The following is a 13,691-nucleotide window of genomic DNA, read 5'->3' on the forward strand; positions in this document are numbered from 1 at the left end:
TTAAACCGGATGTTCCAAGATCTTGAAGCTTGCTTCAGTCCATAAATAGACTGATTGAGCTTACATACAAGATGTTCTTTGCACTTCGCAATAAATCCCTCTGATTTCTTTATATGGATGTTTTCTTCAAGACTTTCATTAAGGAAAGCTGTCTTGACATCCTTATCACTTTGCCAAGATTCTGCATCTTAATCTTGGAGTACTTTGTCATATGTCTGGGGATCAGGTTCATGTTTACCAGGGATCAAGTCCAGAGACTCTCCCAAAAACATAAATCTTTCAGGTTGCCTCACAACCCTCCCACTATGACGAGGCACCGTCTATAACTGTGTATCATTTGTGACACGTATTGCAGTTTCTTTTTGATATTTCATCTTGTACTGTTGGTACTAGAATAGATGCGTCTTTTACTTATGGGCTAGTGGTTTATTACTTAGTCCTTTTCTAAAAATTGGACATTGATGCTATCAATGACCTTTTGATCTTTAGAATTATAAACCACTTTTCGTTCCTATAGGATATCCCACAAATAGGCGAACTTATGTACATGATTCCAACTTGTCAGTATCTCTCTTCATCACATGTGCTGGACTACCCCAAATCCGAATATGTTTCAGACTAGGCTTACGCTCATTCCATAATTCTATTGGAGTAAAGGGTACTGATTTAGAAGGTACCATATTCAGAATGTATACTGTCGTTTCCAAAGCATATCTCTAAAACGAATTTTAGTAATTCTGAATAACTTATTATTCATCTGACTATCTCCATAAGAGTCTTATTCCTTCGTTCTGCTACACCATTTCGTTGGAGTGTTCCAGGTGCATACAGTTGGGATTAAATCTCGACCTCTGATAAGTAACTCCTAAAATATCCTAAGAGGTACTCGCCACCATGATAGGACCATAGTGTCTTGATACTTTTACCATGATGCTTCTCCACATCAGCTTTGTACTCTTTGAACTTATCAAAGTACTCAGACTTGTGGTACATCAAGTAAATGTACCTGTATCTTGAATAGTCGTCTATAAAAGAGACGAAATATTCAAAACTACCTCTCACCTTGATAGTCCTAGGTCAAATCAGAAGGAACCAATTCCTACACATCTTTGGCTCTAAGGTTTCTTGATTATTTTTCCTACCAAGCAGGATTCGCAGGTTGGAAAATTTTCCACCACTAATGAGCCCAAAGGTCCATTAGCTATAAACCTTTTAATTCTACTTAAGTCAATATGACCTAGCCTTAGATGCCAAAGATATCTTTGGTTCATTTTCGAAGGCGCTTTTCTCTTATTAGTTTTAGAAGCTGATTTATTAATTACCATTTATTACATTGTGGAGTTTTGGATTAAGAGTGTTCAAATCGTTAACCAATGTACTAGAACAGATAACTTTCCTATTTTTCTTGATAACCACTCTGTCATAAAAAAACTGAATATCCATCTATACAAGTTTAGAAACTGAAACCAAGTTCTTTCTAAAACTTAGTACATAAAGATAATTTCTCAAAATCAATATATAAACTTCTCCCACTGCAACAGCCGCTACTTTAGTAGCATTGCCCATGTATTTGGTAATCTCTTCTTCATATAGTTGTCGAGGTTCCTGGAACCCCTACAATGATTTGTAGACATGATTAGTGGTTTCGTATCTACACACTAGGTACCGGTAGATAACATCACTAAACATGTTTCAACTACTAGAGAATAAGATACACCTTTATTGTTCTACTTCCTAAGAGGACAGTCCACCTTTTAATGTCTAGATTGCTTGCATGTGAAGTACTTAGACTTTGGCTTCTTCACACCTGCTTTCGGTCCAGTCCCTAGAGATCGATTCACTTTCATTGCATGTTTCTTCTTCTTCTTACCTGTTAGAAGTAGAAACGTTCTCAGCAATGTGAATTTGAGAACTTTGACGAAATAATCCTTCTGCTGCTTTGAAGTTCTGTCAGAAGTTCTTACCAATATATAAACCCTCTTGTTCATAGTTCAGGCAGAACTACTTAAAAACTTTTAGGCAGTTTCTGGAGTATGATATCGACCTGGGTTTCCCCATCGATTTCAGCTCCAAGGATCTCATTCAAATGAGCCATCATCTTGAGGATGTGATCCCTTACGGGTGTCCCCTCAGTCATCGTGGTCGTCATCAAGTTTCTCATAGCTTCCTGCCTAGCAGTCCAATTCTGGTGTCCGAAGAGTTTCTTGAGATTGCATATTATGTTATAAGGAGTAGGCATGGCCTGATGCTGATGTTGCAGCACATTTGACACAAAAGCCAAAATGTAACACCGCGTCATCTCATCTGCCCTGACTCTTTTCTTATGACACTCAATCTCCTCTTCACTAGAATCACTATTAGGCCATCTTGGCAGATCTCAAAAACATGAACTTGTAGCCTACAGTAGTTAAGACAATGTCCAGGTTTTTTTTCCAATATAATTGGGACCACTAAGTCTGTTGTCTAATAGCAAGGGGATTGAAAACTATTTGAAATCCTAAGAATCACTAAAACCACTTTGGTCAAGACTCTAAATTTAGAATAATATTGATTCCTCAAAATAATATTATTTTAAATTAACCAACACCTCAAATCACCATGAATTTTACATGCCACGATAGTGTGGACGTATACAAAATCTGTCATGCCCCCAAAGGAGTCCCTGCCAGACAAAAATCCGACAGCATCTCCCCTGTACCGGTGACAATATGAAGCATCACTACAAACAAAATATACATCAGCCACATGCGGCTGGAATATTTATATACACAACCACGCAGTTATAATAACAGCCCACACGGCTGGAATGAAACAATCACAACCACGCAGTTATATATAAAACAGCCCACACGGCTGTACAAAACAAACCAACACAGCTGAAAAACGAAAACGGAAAGTCCAATACAACGCAATCAACACACTGCTAGCCGGCTAGGCTTTATACAACAACCACACAACACAAATACAACAACCCACCAAATACAACAAATACAAATAAAACATATACAAAACCAAAAACGACCTTCGGATGTGACGTAGGACCCGGCAGACAGGATACTCCGAGCGACACTCCAACCATCTACCTGAAAACATAAGGATATACATGCGGTGGTGAGTATAGGTAACTCAGCGGGTAATAGAAAAGATAGTGCATGGACTATAAATAAACATGGAGATCAAAAGTATACAGTCTCAGTAGGGAAATAAGAACATGATCATACTATCATCATCAATGCACCTAAACATATTTGACATAATAACCTGACATATCGACTGTACAAACCACAACTAACATAATGACAGATACATACCCAATCTGGAATCAATACCTGGTACAATGGTCTGTAAACTCACCATATCTGCAACAGACCTACTCGTGACACCTGTGCAATATAAATACGACTGCAAATACATGTACAATAAATGACATGTATGCAGCATGACAACCATATGCAACAATCATATCGCAAACAAATGCAACATACCACAAACACATGCAACTAGTATCTAGTAGGCATGTATGCAAATATAACCCCCAGATGCACCGTGCATCATATGCAAAAGTGCATGCATGCTCCATGTTCACCCCCGCCACCTCTCCGAACCACGACCCCTGTATGGCCGAGAGGCTTGGGTCTGTGACGACTGTACTGTAGGTCCCTTTGGAGGCCGGCAAGAGGGGAGGGGTGAATTGCCCTACAAAATAAAACCAAAAACCCTTCTCGGATATTCAACTAACTTAAAAGAACTTGTAATTAAAAAAGGCAGAGACTAAGTAAAGAAAAACAGACACCAGAGTTTTACTTGGTTTGCAATCAGGGGATTGCTAATCCAAGGAATGTAAGCGCACTATCTGATTCTCCTCTGGGCGGAGTAGCCTCTTACAGCGTTGAACGTACAAGAAGAAAAGTAAAGCACACAGAAGTTGATTACAAGTTCGTCGTTCTGATTAATTGATTTGCTTCTGGACCAAGGCTATATTTATAGCCTTGGTCGGGGCGCCTGGAAGGGTTCCGGGCGCCCTGGGGGGATAAAACTTTATCCCCCAACGTTCAGATCGAGTTTGACTCGATCTGGTCAAAAACATCATTCCGGGCGCCCCGGACCCCAAAAGTCAACTCTGGTTGACTTTTTCCGTCTGGTCGCTCCGCTTCGGTTCAGCTCGTCTCGGTCCGGGTCTTCTGTTCCGGCTCCACTAGCTTGGGTGATCTCGGCCATCCGGAATAGGGCTCACCCGAACCCATGTTCCGGCCTTCTCCTCGAGCAGCCTTCCTTCCCGGTTTCTCGTCCCTCGAACGCCGCGCACGTTCTTCTCGTCCACCGGTGTACTCTTCCGCGGACACCTCGTCCCTCAGACGCACTGAGCCCGTCGGCTCTCTCCCGTGCCGTCCTTCTCGCTAGCCGCGTCTTCCGCTCGACTTCCTGTGTTCCTAAGTTCCTGCACACTTAGACACAAGGGTTAAACAACGCAGGACCTAACTTAACTTGTTTGATCACATCAAAACACCTCGGGGTTCCAACAATCTCTCCCTTTTTGATGTGAGCAACCCAAGTTAAGCTAGGGAAAAACAGATGCAATAAAAACAATTTATTTGTAATTAAGTCCAAAGATATTTCATAAAAAAGTTTATATACCTCCCCCTAGACTTAACATTCTTCTCCCCCTTTGATCACATTAAAAATAGGGGTTCTTTAAACAAGTCTAAGGTAAAAAAAAAAAAAATTTAAGTGAATTTTCATAAAAACTTTCTAAGGCAATTAATATTAATTTCTAAGGCAATGTTTCAAAAGAGAATATTTAGTAAAAAAAATTCTAAGTCAATATTCAGAAAATTTTAACGTGAATTTTTATAAAAGATTTCTAAGGTAATTTTCAAAGGAAAATGTCTAAGACAGTATTCATAGAAAATTCCTAAAAATATCTAAGTTAATTTAAAAAGATTTAAGTCGATTTCCAAAAAGAATTTCTAAGTCAATTTTCAGAAAATTTCTAAGTCAATAATTTTCAGAAATTTTCTAAGTCAATTAAAAAAAAATTAATTTAAAAAAAAAATTATTATAAATTATATAAATTGAATAACTCTTTTAAAGCATTAGGTAAATTAAATTAATGCTTTTTCAGTTAGTCAATTAAACTTTTCATTTCGATACTTGGCTTCCAGGTCGTGGCGAGGCACTAGGCCTTCTTGGTTATTGGAGCAACAACCACTTCCTTAGACAAAGCCTCATAATGAAATTAGTCGTTTAATTTCCTTGCTGAAAATGCTAAGTTAAATTAAACAGGTTTTTGGAACCCAGTAGAGGTTCCTACCTACAGGGTTAACCAAGTATTTCCTAGGTACATAGATTTTTGATATATTTCTAATTTGACTTTGATGAAATCTATAATACCAATTTAAACCTCTATAATTTCTAAAAGTAGAAATATTTGAACTTTTATATTTTTTCAATCTTTCTATTTCTTCTTTTAGTTTTTCATTGTGAATTTTCAATTTATCAAAATCCTCTATTAGACATGATTTTGCTAAAATTCCTTTTGTTTCCAAAATTTCATTTTTTAATTTGGCATTTTCTTTTTCTAATTTATACATGGATTTAGTCATTGCCTTAATGCCAGAGTAAAGTTGATCAGGGGGTAAGAGGCATACCTCACTTACCATGTCAGACTTAAAGCCTGAATCTCCCCCTGCTTCGCTGCCTTCATCCGAGGTCGCTCCCTCTTCATCGTTGCTCGATTCTGATATACTTTGTCCATCGTAGCTTGCCATCAGTGCTATCCCGGCGTATTCTTGAGCTTCTGATTCAGATGAAGAAGTGTCATCCCAAGTTGCTTTTAGGTTGTGTTTCTTGGGAGACTTCCTTTTGTCCTTTTTGAGTTCTGGGCAGTCTTCTCTTATGTGTCCCTCCTTCTGACACTGGTAGCATCGCACCTTTCTTCCTCCTTTTTGATTCTTTTTATTCTGCATTTTAAATTTATTAGACCTAAAGAATTTTTTAAAATTTCTTACCATGTGCGCTTCTTGATCGTCTTCGGAGTCTGACTCGAGTTCATCCTTCTGAGTTGTGTTCAGCGCTATAGTCTGGGTTGTATCCTTTGTCGTTCCTGCACATCTAGTTTCGTGTAATTCAAGAGTAGAAAAACATTCCTCTAATGTACTTACCTCCAGGTCCTTTGAGATGTAGTAGGCGTCGATGATTGACGTCCACTCTGGAGTTCTGGGAAAGGCGTTGAGTGCGCAGCGTAAGGCGTTCCGATTTGTTACCTTTTCACCGAGGTTCTCAAGACCAGTAACTAGTTCTTTTACCTTTGCATGTAGACCGGCTACTTTCTCACCTTTCTCCAAGCGGATGTTCATTAGTTTGTTTCGGAGGATGTCCCTTCTAGCGAGCTTCGCTTCGGATGTGCCTTCGTGGAGTTCTAGAAACTTCTTCCAAAGTTCTTTAGCTGATGAGTAGCTTCCGATGCGGTTTACTTCCTGAGGCGGTAATACGCTTAGCAGGTGATGTTCCGCACGGCTGTTTGCTACGAACTCATTCTGCTCTTTTTTTGTCCAATTGCTTTCTTCTTTTTCTTCACCGTTCTGATTTGTTGGAGCTACAAAACCATATTTCATAATAAAATAAATTTCAATCTCGGTTTTTAGAAATACCTCCATACGACGCTTCCAGTCTGTGAAGTTCCCCTCGAATTTTGGTGGAACGATGCTTGGTCCGGCCATCTTTCTTGCTTCGATCGACGGTTAGTCCTCCTGAAGCGTCCTCGCTCTGATACCACTTGTAGGTCCCTTTGGAGGCCGGCAAGAGGGGAGGGGTGAATTGCCCTACAAAATAAAACCAAAAACCCTTCTCGGATATTCAACTAACTTAAAAGAACTTGTAATTAAAAAAGGTAGAGACTAAGTAAAGAAAAACAGACACCAGAGTTTTACTTGGTTTGCAATCAGGGGATTGCTAATCCAAGGAATGTAAGCGCACTATCTGATTCTCCTCTGGGCGGAGTAGCCTCTTACAGCGTTGAACGTACAAGAAGAAAAGTAAAGCACACAGAAGTTGATTACAAGTTCGTCGTTCTGATTAAATTGATTTGCTTCTGGACCAAGGCTATATTTATAGCCTTGGTCGGGGCGCCTGGAAGGGTTCCGGGCGCCCTGGGGGGATAAAACTTTATCCCCCAACGTTCAAAATCCATTTCGAGCCCCCGGATGGTTCCGGGCGCCCGGACCCCAAAAGTCAACTCCGGTTGACTTTTTTCGTCCGGTTCCGCTCTCCGGTTCAGCTCGTCTCGGTCCGGGTCTTCTGTTCCGGCTCCACTAGCTTGGGTGATCTCGGCCATCCGGAATAGGGCTCACCCGAACCCATGTTCCGGCCTTCTCCTCGAGCAGCCTTCCTTCCCGGTTTCTCGTCCCTCGAACGCCGCGCACGTTCTTCTCGTCCACCGGTGTACTCTTCCGCGGACACCTCGTCCCTCAGACGCACCGAGCCCGTCGGCTCTCTCCCGTGCCGTCCTTCTCGCTAGCCGCGTCTTCCGCTCGACTTCCTGTGTTCCTAAGTTCCTGCACACTTAGACACAAGGGTTAAACAACGCAGGACCTAATTTAACTTGTTTGATCACATCAAAACACCTCGGGGTTCCAACATGTACTACCCTCCAGCCCACTATATAGTGGTCGAGGCGGACAGTCCGCTAATAGCTATCTAGCTAAATAGCATCAGGGTCCCTGACTGCTCAAAACGCCGGATCTCACTAAACCTCGTGACCGGGTGGCACGACAGGACGAGCGGCAACTGCTCCAGCTACCACTACCCATGAGTGGCCGAGTGTGCGGCGCTAAACCAAACCAACTGACGACTCTCTCACCACAAGGGAGACAATGGTCATCAGATGCAATGAATGATGAACATGATATATATATATATAATCATCATCCATGCAATAACTCCAAACCTCATAAATACCTCCAACATGAGTATAATCGTCATGATACCTCCACGTATCCCACCAAACATATGTACACACTACACATGTATAATCAACCAAAAATCTCCAATAATCCCACCAGACACATGTACACAAACGATAAGTACAATCAACATATATCCTCCAATAACAATACAACAGACATGTGTATATACTCTAAACATACAATCAACACAACTCCTCCAAAAGTACATGACAAATACGTATGTACACACCACATGTAAATGCACGGTCAACTAGATGACTCCTATAACACATACCCATCTATGTACAGTCCACATCATATACCCAATCAGCATGGTAATACCAACAACCCGACAATCCCTACAAGACATACTCTACACGTGAAATCACAACAGAGTAGATATCAAGAGTTGAGACTATATATGAATTAAATAGATCATCTCAAGGATCAAGCATAAGTATCATGCAGGAAAAATAGCAACCGATCATGATATAAAATAAAGCAGCCTAATTCATCCAATAATAACCATGCACTAAGTATAAGAAAATCTACATAGAGGTCAAGGAAGAAATACCCGCCTTAAAATGTAGATCGTGCCAAGTAATCCCGCGTCGAGACTCTCGTCCCGAATCCAAGTCCTGCAGCAATCAATATATTTATATTTTATTTAGCTAAATTTATATGAATTAAATAGCTAAATAAAATCCCTAACGCAATAGGATCACTCTAATCAAAACTGATCTCTGACTAATCCTCCAAATCAACACATCCTTTAATCCAATAACAAATCTCTATCATAAATCTACAACAACCTAACATCATCATCAACAATTCCAATCCAATCAGAAATACCTCACTGATACATCACTTACCTTGGAAGGTTGTAGCTGATCCACACTCACAGCTCCCACCATAACCCTGCCAACAGCTACCAAAGCATTCATACATCAATCCTTCCAAAAATTTGTCCAAGAAGCAAAAATACAGCAATGTATCTACTGAATCCTACAACCAGAATCACACTCACCTCAATTGATCCCAAATCAAGCTGCTGTTCACCACCCGGATCAAGAAGGAGGGATCAGAATTCAACCAAACAACACATCACTAACTCATTTCCAACAACAACTATGCACCTTACCTCTTCACCCGAGAGCTACCAAAGACCCCAGCCACAAGAATTGGAGAAGAAGAAGTTCTTCTCAAGGAAGATCCATCACTAGGTTTATCCGAAGCATCCTCCTAGACCAGAACAGAGAGAGCACCATAAACGCATAAAAAATCCTTGAATTCATAGAATCTCTCGACCAAGCCCTACCTCAATCAATCCCTACAGCTGGTGTCGTGCGATCCACAACTACTGCAACGAGGAACCGAAACTAGGGCTCCGATTCTTGCTCTTGGCCAAGATCAAGTTGTGCTGAGGCGGCACCTTGGATCAAGAAGAAGGTTGTAGACCCGAAGCTAGGGCTCAGGAAGCGATGGCCAGCACCAGCTGCTCATGGATGTCCGGCAATGGCTAATCGGAGCGGCACGGGGTCGGCATCGCGGGTTAGGGGAGGAATCGCCAAGGAGAGGGAGGAGAGGATCGAGCCGCCTAGTAGCCAAGAGAGCTTGGCATCGGAGAGGCACGCAGAGGAAAGGTCGCTGCCGGCGGTGAACTCGCGGTGGTCGGCGATCGAGCAAGGAGGAATCGCCGGAGAAGGGTCGGCAGATGAGTTGTCGGGGAAGGAAGGTAATTGGGTTAGGGTTCGGCGTTTGGGAAAAGAAAAAGGAGAGAAATATAAATTAAATCCAACATTTCCTCACTTAAACGAGGTATCCTAAACAGGCTTTATCCGAACCCATAAATACGTCCCCGTAAAACCCGTCGTACGAGATCCGAAAAATTCCCAGAAAATTTCTAAAAATTCTGGAAAAATCCAATAATATTTTTCGTCCAATAATATTTATTATTTAATTTTTCGGTATCTTACATTCTCCCCCACTAATAAAAATTTGGTTTCCAAATTTACTGCTCAACTCAGAGATTCTCATCTGCCCTGACTCTTTTCTTATGACACTCAATCTCCTCTTCACTAAAATCACTATTAGGCCATCTTGGCATATCTCAAAAACATGAACTTGTAGCCTACAGTAGTTAAGACAATGTCCAGGTTTTCTTTCCAATATAATTGGGACCACTAAGTCTGTTGTCTAATAGCAAGGGGATTGAAAACTATTTGAAATCCTAAGAATCACTAAAACCACTTTGGTCAAGACTCTAAATTTAAAATAATATTGATTCCTCAAAATAATATTATTTTAAATTAACCAACACCTCAAATCACCATGAATTTTACATGCCACGATAGTGTGGACGTATACAAAATCAAACATTTGTAAAAGGAGGGTTGTTACCCATTAATTATTTTGTCAACCTATCTTTATGACAAATAAAATTACCTCAAACACCGTGAATTTTGTATGCCATGATAGTGTGGATGTATACAAATCCAAACATTTGTAAGAGGGGTTTTACCCATTAATTTTATTATCTTGTCAAACTGACAAATAAAATTACCTCAAACACCGTGAATTTTGTATGCCACGATAGTGTGGACGTATATAAAATCAAACATTTGTAAGTGGGGGTTTTAATTTAATTTTCTTGTCAACCTATCTTTATGACAAATTAATAGTTGGTTTTCCTTCGGTCACACAAATAATAGCAGTGACTCCGATAGTGAGGATACTATTAAATGTGCCTAAGTGTATACCATTACTTGATACTTAGTCCATTAAATAAGATTGTGCCCCTTCCGATGGAGAAGATCACACGCTCCTAATTAATTTCCTATAATCATCCAAAATGGAAGTTTGATCTAGTGATCTGTAAACAAACTCATCTGATATGGAGGAAGGCACTCAGAGCCAACGCGCAAGTTTGTTTGCATCACTTACAAACCAGTAATGGAGACCATGGAATTTATTTAAAAATCCCTCTCCCACTTAGTTATTTAAGGTGAAGAATTTTAACCTAGCAAGCACACATCACACACATCACAGTAAATAAAAGCAATAAATATGGAAATTAATTTTCCAACTATTATGGCTTCTTCTATCACTGTCCTCCGTGTACTGCCAGCCCTAGCAGTCGTCATCTCCAGCCGCCAGCCCTAGGGCTCATGTCGTCGTGTCCATCGAGCTTCCTTTTTCTACTGCGCCTCTGGTCCTTAAATAGCACCACGCCTCTCAAGGATATGATCTGCGACAAAATTAGAATTTTACATTTATCGATCTTATATTCCATAAGGGAATGTATATAAAGTCTAGATCGAACAAAATATAAAATACTAATAACTAATACAGTTCTTGCTGTATTTAATATTACAATCATGCACACACAATAAAATGCCCTTGACATGTCCAATGGTCCAATCACACACAATAACCATAAGCCATAATAGTTGGAGCCTGCAACCATAGAGTTAGCACATCCTACTATTACCTAGCCTAAATTATGTATGACATGTGCATACTTAAACTGAAAACCAAACATACAGAGGCAAACCCTAGCTCTGATACCAATTGTTGGTTGCTACTCGGAATACCTACTGGTTCCCCTGTACAAAAAATTTTGTACAAGGTCTGAACCTTTTCCTAGCTATCATGTGTTCTTTAAAAATTAAACTTGAATCGCAAGCGGAACTTAACACTATTGATTCTAAGTTTAACTTATCTATTCTTAGAGGTTTAGACTTAGATTACAAGTGAAACTTAATACTATTGATCCAAATCCACCCATGTTACAAAGTCGATCAAATATTTATTTCTAGAATTGACTTCCAGGACTGCATGGCGAGGCACTAGGCCTTCTTGGTTATGGGAGCATCCACCACCGCCTAGACAAAGCCTTTTAAAGAAATTCAATATTTAACCTCCCTACAGTAAACCTAGGCTTAACCACTAAGAACAATCAAATCACAAGATCAAAAAAACAAAAGAACACAATTCGAAACATAAATTTGAAACCTAGAATCTCTAGCCTCTTGTGTTTGGAATTCATACAAAGAAAAACTAGTATGATACGGAAAATAATTACTAGTAATACCTTTCTTTGTAAGAAACAACCTCTTGATCTTCTATTGTATTCCTCTCCTTATCTCAGACGTTGTGTGGGCAACGATCTACTGAGACGTTGTGTGGGCAACGATCTACTGAGATGAGAACCACCCAAGCACCTTCTTCTTCCTTCCAAGTTTCAGCCACCAAAACCTCCTCCAAAGATGAAGAGGTTCGGCCACCACCAAGCTCCAAGGGATGCTAGAAATATCGCCTCCTTTCTCTCCTTCTTCTCCAAGCAAGATCCGACCACCAAGAGCTCCTAGAGATGTTGATGCTACCGGCCACTTAAGAAGAAGAGAAAAGGAAAAGCAAAAGAAGAGGGCCATCCACCACCAAGGGAAAAAGAGAAGAGGAATAGAAGAGAGTTGTGTCTCATGAAGGCACCCCTACCCTCTCTTTTATATCCTTGGTCATGGCAAATAAGGAAATTTAATTACAATTAAAATTTTCTTAACTTCCTTGCCATTGGTTAATAAGAAAATTTTAATTAAAAATTCCCTTTTAAACATATCATGGTCGGCCACCTCATAGCACCACAAATAAGGAAAATTTTGAACACAAAATTAAAACTTCTTTATTTACTTTCGGAAGAATTTTAAAAAATAAAATTCTTCTTTTGAATCCCTTCATGGTTGGTTATAAAAAGTAATTTTATAAATTAAAATCTCTCTTTTAAATTTGTGGATGATTTACAAATAAGGAAAGTTTTCGCCAAAATTAAAATCTTCCTTCTAACTACAAATAAGAAAAGATATCAAACCTTTCTCTTAATCTTTTGTAGAAAGCTATAAAAGGAAATATTTAAATTTTTAAACTCTCTTTTAAACCATGACTTCCACATTAGAAAAATTTTAAAAAATAAAATTCCTTTTATTTTAATTGTGGTCAGTCACCCATGCTTGGGCTCAAGCTAGGGCCAGCCACAACTTGGCTCCATCTAGCCTTGGTTGGCCGACCCTAGCTTGAGCTCCAAGCTAGGCTTGGCCAGCCATCTCTAGGTGGGTAAGAAGTTGGGTATGAGTGGGTATAATACTTTATAATTAAGAAGAGGCTACGATAGGGACCGAGAGGAGGAATTGATTTTGGTCTCCCGATGAAATTAAGCTTCCCGTGTTCGCCCCGAACACACAACTTAATTTCATCAATAATAATTCATACTACTAAAGAATTATTATTGAACTACCGCACCAATCCCAAATTATATTTTGGGCTCCTTCTTACTATGAGTGTGTTAGTCTCCCTGTGTTTAAGATATCGAATGTCCATTAATTAAATGAGTTACTGACAACTCACTTAATTATTATCTTGCTCCAAGAGTAGTACCACTCAACCTTATCGTCATGTCGGACTAAGTCCACCTGCAGGGTTTACATGACAATCCTTATGAGCTCCTCTTGGAGACATTATCAACCTAGATTACTAGGACACAGTTTCCTTCTATAATCAACAACACACATTATAAGTAATATTATTTCCCAACTTATCGTGCTTATTGATTTATCGAACTAAATCTCACCCATTGATAAATTAAAGAAATAAATATTAAATATATGTGCTTGTTATTATATTAGGATTAAGAGCACACACTTCTATAATAACAAAGATCTTGTTCTTTTATTTAGTCAGTATAAAAAGAAACTA

At 39.6% G+C, this 13,691-nt stretch overlaps 1 long non-coding RNA gene across 2 annotated transcripts; it reads right to left on the minus strand.

Annotated features, from left to right (window-relative positions):
• Positions 1 to 8,813: 8,813 nt before the first annotated feature.
• LOC121994535 lies at positions 8,814 to 9,433 on the minus strand. Of its 2 annotated transcripts, none has more exons than XR_006115767.1 (4): positions 9,262 to 9,433; positions 9,085 to 9,185; positions 8,971 to 8,994; positions 8,814 to 8,861 (listed from the first exon to the last, which is right to left on the minus strand). It is a non-coding gene; the product is annotated as an uncharacterized LOC121994535 (long non-coding RNA). The 2 variants fall into 2 exon arrangements; XR_006115768.1 differs by having other exon boundaries at positions 8,815 to 8,871.
• Between the last annotated feature and the right edge of the window lie 4,258 nt (positions 9,434 to 13,691).

This window comes from Zingiber officinale, chromosome 6A, assembly GCF_018446385.1.
Source record: "Zingiber officinale cultivar Zhangliang chromosome 6A, Zo_v1.1, whole genome shotgun sequence".
NCBI classification, from domain to species: domain Eukaryota; kingdom Viridiplantae; phylum Streptophyta; class Magnoliopsida; order Zingiberales; family Zingiberaceae; genus Zingiber; species Zingiber officinale.